We start from the raw sequence: 7730 nt of genomic DNA, 5'->3' as shown, positions 1-7730 counted from the left end.
GGAGAAGGCAATGACAGAGGATGAGATAGTTGAATGGCATTACCAATTCAATGGACATGAGTTTGAGCAAACTCTGGATGATAGTGAAAGACAGGGAAGCCTGGCATGCTGCAGTCCATGGGATCACAAAGCATCTGACATGACTTAGCAGCTGAACAAATTCCTTCTCTATAGCTAGATAGGAGCTGCCACTGATATACTTGGTCTCATGGTGCATTGCCCTAAGGGTCACAGATCAAAGGAATATATAATGATTAAAATCAGGAGCTTTGGGATCAGAAAGTCTTGGCTTGAGTTCTGTTTCTGAAAATTTTGCTATAATGCCAATTACTTGGCTCTCTTAAGCATTAGCTTCTGCATCTAATAAATGAGAAAACAGTATTATCTCTTTCTTAGGGTTGTGAGAATTAAATAATACTTTCATATCATGTACTAGAGTGCCAGGCATGTAATTAAGCATTCAATAACTAATGATGATGAGATAAATATGCTTTAGAAAATACATCTGGTTGGTGAGCATTGATTTGATTCCTCGTCTAACTGATTCTGTGGTCGTGGATATATTGTTGAATCCATAGAATCCAGAGGGTGAGAAATATCGTGAGATTTAAGCCCGGAAATCTGGTTCATGACTTGTATGCTCTTCCCCATCAAGCTGTTTCACTAAAAAATGGTGGAAATGGGCCCAGACCTTGGGCTTGTTTGTTACCTGAGGCTGCCTGGTAGCTATCACCATATGCTTCCTCTATTGAACCTCTTCTTTCTTTGCTCAAAAAAAAAATAATCTAATGGTGTTTTTGGCTTATGGGATGGTCGATGGCAGCAGTGCTTTTATTTCTCTATTATCAGGTCAAAGGGCCCAAGGGCCTGGGTGAGGGAGAACTCGGGATGATAGAAGACCTAAATTCCCACCTAACTTCCTTTTGGTTGTCATGAGGAGCCTGTGTGTGAACTCCTGCCAATGGGGAGAGTTAATTGCATTTGATTATGAGCTGGACGGTAGCCAGGAAGACCATGGCTGATGCAGTTTACGAGTGTGCACGTGCACAGTGTAGGTGCTCATGTACATGTGGAAAACCCACTCACTACACGAGTGGACAAGTGCACATCCACACCACCACTCCACGTGTCTGTTACACATAATAATAACCAGGAGAAAATTGCTTAGCACATTTCATCATACATCCCAGATTGAGGAAGGCCATTCAGGGTGGGGAAAGGGAAGATAATGAGGCAAAAAGAGAAATGAAACTTCAAGGTTCTGCCCTATCAGCATTCACACGAGTGTAAGAAATGGAATTTGGACAGACAAACAGACTCCTGGGGCCTGCCAACAGCCAAAATGTCCTAAAGGCCTCTGATTCTCTGGCCGGTAATTGAACTCAGGCAGCTTTATCTGAGTAAGAGTTCTTAGTCCTCCCATCAGGAGTCCCTGGAGGCTTGTCTCCCTGTGATGAATTTCCATGGATGATCTGTAGGGCAGAAGCTCACTGCACTCCTGAATCCACTCACTCCACTTTGGAGCCACTCTCTCTCTTTGTAACACAGGGTTTTTCCTGAGACTTGTTTGGGAATTTTCAGTTCAGTTAAGTCACTCAGTCATGTCTGACTCTTTGCCACCCCATGGACTACAGCCCTCCAGACCTCACTGTCCATCACCAACTACAGGAGTTTACTCAAACTCATGTCCATTAAGTCAGTGATGCCATCCAACCATCTCATCCTCTGTTGTCCCCTTCTCCTCGCATCTTCAATCTTTCCCAGCATCAAGGTCTTTTCCAACAAAGGTCTTCACATCAGGTGGCCTAAGTATTGGAGTTCAGCTTCAGCATCAGTCCTTCCAATGAATATTCAGGACTGACTTCCTTTAGGATGGACTAGCTGGATCTCCTTGGTCCAAGGGACTCTCAAGAGTCTTATCCATGTAAATCCATGGCTAATTCATATCAATGTATAACAAAAACTACTGTAATGATGTAAAGTAATTAGCCTCCAACTAATAAAAATTAAAAAAAAAAAAAAAAAGAGTCTTATCCAATACCACAGTTCAAAAGCATCCATTCTTTGTCACTCAGCTTTCTTTATAGTCCAACTCTCACATCTATACCTGACTACTGAAAAAACCATAGCTTTTACTAGACGGACTTTTGTTGGCAAAGTAATGTCTATGCTTTTTAATATGCTGTCTTGGTTTCTTCCAAGGAGCAAACATCTTTTAACTTCATGGTTGCAGTCACCATCTACAGTGATTTTGGAGCTCCCCAAAATAAAGTCTGTCACTGCTTCTACGTTTTCCCCATCTATTTACCATGAAGTGATGGGACCAAGATGCCATGATCTTAGTCTTCTGACTGTTGAGTTTTAAGCCAACTTTTTCACTCTCCTCTTTCTCCTCATCAAGAGTCTCTTTAGTTCTTTGCTTTCTGCCATAAAGGTGGTATCATCTGCATATCTGCGGTTATTAATATTTCTCTTGGCAATCTTGATTCCAGCTTGTGCTTCCTCCAGCCCAGCATTTCTCATGATGTACTCTGCATGTAAGTTAAATAAACAGGGTGACAATATACAGTCTTGACATACTCATTTCCCTATTTGGAACCAGTCTGTTGTTCCATGTCCAGTTCTAACTGTTGCTTCCTGACCTGCATACAGATTTTTCAGGAGGCAGGTCAGATGGTCTAGAATTCCCATCTCATTAAGAATTTTCTACAGTTTGTTGTGATCCACATAGTCAAAGGCTTTGGCATAGTTAATAAAGCAGAAGTAGATGTTTTTCTGAAACTCTCTTGCTTTTTTGATGATCCAGCGGATGTTGGCAATTTGATCTCTAGTTCCTCTGCCTTTTCTAAATCTAGCTTGAACATCTGGAAGTTCACACTTCATGTACTGTTGAAGCCTGGCTTGGAGAATTTTGAGAATTACTTTGCTAGCGTGTGAGCTGAGTGCAACTGTGTGGTAGTTTGAGCATTCTTTGGCATTGCCCTTCTTTGGGGTTGGAATGAAAACTGACCTTTTCCAGTCCTGTGGCCACTGCTGAGTTTTCCAAATTTGCTGGCATATTGAGTGCAGCACTTTCACAGCATCATCTTTTAGGATTTGAATGAGCTCAACTGGAATTCCATCACCTCCACTAGCTTTGTTTGTAGTGATGCTTCCTAAGGCCCACTTGACTTCGCATTCCAGGATGTCTGGCTCTAGGTGAGTGATCATACCATATGGTTACCTGGGAACTTTAGGGTGGTGATATTTATGTCCATATCAGAGATGGTAATTTAAGACACAGAGATGAGGGATCAGATAACATGGAGAAAAGAAATGTCCTTGGCAGCTGTTACCAGCAGAGTGTTCTAGCAGAGGAATTTGTCCTGCTAAGAGCTCTTACTATAATCTTTATTTTCTCTTTATTTATAGGAATTTTCGCTTGCTTCTTGGTTTGTTTTATTTTCCCAGAGGTCAGGATTCAAGGTGAGCTTTATATTTTCTTTAGGACAACACAAATGTACACACTCTGTGTGGACCAGTACAGACCCTCACATCCTGATGCTATAAGGCGGGATACTCTTGGCTGAGCTGAAGTCACATCTTGGTTATTATCTTTTGATGACTATGGCCCTTCCAGGTAAGAAAGGAGGAACCTGGATAGGACCAGTTTTAACAATCCATGACCCTAGGACTAGACAGTATCTAATGTCTCTTGCAGTTTAAACAGTTCATAGTTTCTGCATATGAATCTTTCAGATGTGCTGTATGAGAAAACACCTGTATTCCAAGAAAAAATTAGCCTTTGTCCTACTGTTCTCTCTGCCTTTCTTTCCTCTATAACTCTATGCATCCCGAGGTTTCCACCTAAGTCAGGGTTTTCCTGACCACCCATAGTCTCCAGACTGGTTTAAATGTTTCTGCTGTGAGTTCCTGTCCTCCCTGGAGTCCCCCACTTTAGAGAACTTGTTGCCTCATAGTAATTACTCCTTTAACTACCTCTCTTCCAAGACACCCTATGGAAGTTCATAGAATGAAAGAAGTTCTTGTCCCTTTTTTTTAACCATTGTTTTTCCTGGTCTATATATTGTTCTTGAGCTGGAGGCATGAAGGGTTTGGTGATGCAGAGAGTTGCTATGGCCGCTTTTCCTGCTGTTGGCTGGATACTGATTAAATGGGCATCTGCAACCCTACCTGAAGAAGGCAGCGCCTGTTTTTAATTAGGTATTTTTTCTAAAAGACGGGTTTTGAAGTCAGTGACTACTCAGACTCATCAAGCATCAGAGGTGAGAGTGCTCTTGAATGATGTCAAATTAGCCTGCACCAGGGACTGAGGATCCTTGGTCTCTCTCCCTAATGGGACTGGCATCTCAGGAGGCAAGGTCTTGCTAGCCATATGTGTAATAAGCTTCTCAGGTGAGTCTCATACACTCTAAAATGTAAGAAGAACTGATGTGAATGCTTCCAGTAAGAGAACTTTCATAAGCATTAGTGTATTTTTATCTCAAAGCAACTTTGTGAGATAGAAGGTATTATTTGGATTTGATGAAGATAAATGATGCCAATCCAAGTCTTTGCTTTTCATGTCTGGTATAACCAGCTAGTAATATTATTTTATAAAATACTGGTTGACTTCAATACTGTATGACATCTTCAATAGTCTATGAGTTCTAAGCTCAGTTGAAACTGATGATAAGTTTCTGGTCCATTAGAGTTAATAGAGATTTGGCATATTTAAGAAAGGGTGGTATATGTAGTGATGCTAATTCAGATGTTTAGGGGGTGAGTGGTTTTGACATGAATCAATCTTTAATATCTGAAAGAGACTACATTTTCACCCTATATTATAGTCTTTGAGCTTGCTTTTTTTAGATTTTTATTTTTATTGTTGAAAGAACACCAAGAATAAGTTCAGCTATCTTCACACATTATCAACTATACAATAAACTATTGATAACTATGGGTACAATGTGTGCAGTAAATTACTAGAGCTTATTCATCTTGCTTAACTTAAATGTTATGTTTAGACTCACTTTTAATGGGCTTGTTCATTTACTCATTAATGTGGTGTTTTGGGAATATTTACTATCTACAGGATACTTACTCTCTACTATCTACCAGTGTCCTGTAGATTAGTAGATTAGTGTCCTATAGATTAGTAACGAGAACAACATAAATTCCAGCTTTTTGCTCATGGAGCTTATAGTGTACTAGGAGAAACAGACATAAAATAATAATTTGTCACTTTCAAAGCTGACTCTAGCCACTCTGTGAAGAATAAGTTGGATAGGCCAAGACTAGAATTAAGAAAACCAATTTTCATGAACATTTAAAGGTCCAAACTGTGGACCAGATGAGGCCGCTAAAACACAGAGAAATTGAGGGATGCCAACTACACCTGTGGTGTTTCCCTCTTCCTCCATCTCCAGTTGGTACCAGACATATCTTCTACTGGTTACAGCCCCCACAACCACTCACACCCAACTACCACCACCGCCGAGATCATGCCCACAGCTGTGTTCCCAACAAGAGTCATAGCCACACCTCACAACCACAAAACCACTTCAGGTGAGAGCTACAGCTGTGCTCGCAGCCATGGCCTCCACATGCTTTCTGACAGCATCAAGCTCCCTTCCCGAGGAAGAGATGACACAGCTGACCCTTGAGGCTTCCACCGAAGGGCCCATTCTCCCCGCAGGTACCTGGCTCACCTGGCCATTCATTCTTTTCAGATGAACCTTGGATCCCTTGGAAGAAGTTTCTCCTACTGAATAGGGCAGCTCAGCAACTTGCTCTAGGGTCTGTGTCTGTACATATATGTGTACGAGTTTGCCAGGGCTGTCATAACAAACACCACAAACTGGGCAGCTTAAACAACAAAAGCTTGCTTCTCACAATTCTGGAGGCAAGGAGTCTGAAACCAAGGGGTCAGCAGAATTGGTTTCTTCTGAGGCCTTTCTCCTTGATGTCTGTCTTCTCCCTGTGTCTTCACATGATCTTTCTCCTTTGTGTGTCTTTGTTCTAATTTCCTCTTTTTGTGAGAACATCAGTCATATTCAAGTAGAGCCCATCCATATAACATCATTTTTACCTTAATTATCCCTTTTAATGTGCAGTCTCCAAATATAGTCACATTCAAGGTCCTAGGTGTCAGGGCTTGAACAAATGAATTTGTGGGTGGGGGCCACACAATTCATTAAACAACTCTGTGTGTCTGTGTGTGCATAGTTTCATTAAGTTGTTCTTTTACATTTCTTTATGGTTTCCTTTTGTTTGTTGCTATTTTTTTTAACCTTTGTACTCTTGAAAAGTCAGCATTTTGGGTTCTCCAGTTGCTCTCCCTCCAGGAGACTTGGAGACACTTAGTAAAGAACCAGGAAATGTTACCCTAGGTCAGAAGAGTTCCATCCCGGCAGGGCTCAACTGTTGGCATTAGAGGAAAGACCTCTAGATGCCTTAAAATATCCCTTGATGAACTGATTCTACTTGTCTTTTTTTTTCTTCCTTTCTCTCCCTCCCCTTCTCCCTGTCTGTCTCTCTCTATTCTTCCTCTGTCCCTCCCTTCCTCCTGAAACCTTCTTAATACTCTTATCTTGGAATTCTCACTGAGTCACTAGCTCCATTAATTATGGGGACTTACCAGAGCTCCCACCATCTTTCAGCCTCTGATTCTGAGGTAAGATTTTCAGAAAAGAATCATGAGATAGCCTGAAGACTTAAGCATTTTGGCTGCCTCAATAGGGGCTGGATTAATTTAAACAACTTTATAGTATTGAATTGGATAATTCCATTATACTATGAATAGTGACCTAAGGTCCATGAATCCTAAGCCAATTTTTATATGTAAATTTTATTCCTTTGGTCTTTAAAATCATCATCTTAGAATACAACATTTGCAGTTTTTCACCTAGATTCTAAAAATTACTTAAAATCATTGGGAAAAAAATTAAACATAGAAGAGTAAAAAGACAACTATAAAAATAGTTCCAAATCCCACCACTCAGCACAAATACTTTTTAACTGCATTTATCAAACTTTTCTCTCATCCAGAATCAGAAAGAGTCCTCCCCAGGACTTCTCAGAGAAGCACAGAGGCGATTGCGGGAGACACTGCCTTGCTCACATCCAAGGGTACGTGGATATGGTTCTCTTTCTTTCCTCTCCCCTTGGATTGAGGGGAAACACTGAACAGAGTGTCCCCGAGTCAGATGACTAGGGGTGACTGTTGGGTCCTGTGAGCCATGAAGCCGTCCGGGAACACACTGGTGTCAAGACTGTGTTTGTGGCTTATTTCTCCCTGTGGATTTTAGAGAGTGAGGGAGACCATTGACTTGATTTGTTTGTGCAGTTCTCCATGGTAGATCATCTCTAGAATATTTGCCTGTCCACTCTAGGCTGGGTGGAGCTCAGCTGTCTCATCCCATTTCCAAATACATTGGTCTTCTTCCTTGAAGCCACAGAGGGTGAATTCACTAGACCCCTGGACTCTGTATAGTGGAAGGAGTGTTCTTTCATTCATTTGTCCTTTCCTCCCTCTAGCCAGACTTTTTTAGGTGTTTACTAGGGTCCAGGGGCAGAGAATATCCTGAAAATAATTTAAATCCTTGGAGGTGCTAGAGGGGACTGCCTGGGTTTGATTATCAGCTGCTACTACTTTTCCCTAGGGGTCTCTGCCTCTGCTGTGTAACCTCATGCATATGAATTTAGATGAGCGCCTGGCTAGCTAGTAGACATACAAAAGGTAGTTGTTA

General features: G+C 41.4%; 1 protein-coding gene across 2 annotated transcripts in view; it reads left to right on the top strand.

Annotated features, from left to right (window-relative positions):
* The first annotated feature begins 2870 nt into the window (after window positions 1–2870).
* HAVCR1 (hepatitis A virus cellular receptor 1) overlaps window positions 2871–7730 on the top strand; it is a 39025-nt gene continuing 34165 nt past the window's right edge. Inside the window, exons 1-3 of one of the 2 annotated variants that reach the window (XM_070465694.1) lie at window positions 2871–3198; window positions 3412–3465; window positions 7030–7110. The gene's annotated coding sequence lies outside the window, so the exon portion shown is untranslated. The other variant, XM_020898238.2, reaches the window with a different exon arrangement.

Source organism: Odocoileus virginianus, chromosome 3 (genome assembly GCF_023699985.2).
Source record: "Odocoileus virginianus isolate 20LAN1187 ecotype Illinois chromosome 3, Ovbor_1.2, whole genome shotgun sequence".
In the NCBI taxonomy this organism is placed as follows: domain Eukaryota; kingdom Metazoa; phylum Chordata; class Mammalia; order Artiodactyla; family Cervidae; genus Odocoileus; species Odocoileus virginianus.
Note: the sequence above shows the minus strand (reverse complement) of the source record. Positions and strands in the feature narration are given on the sequence as shown.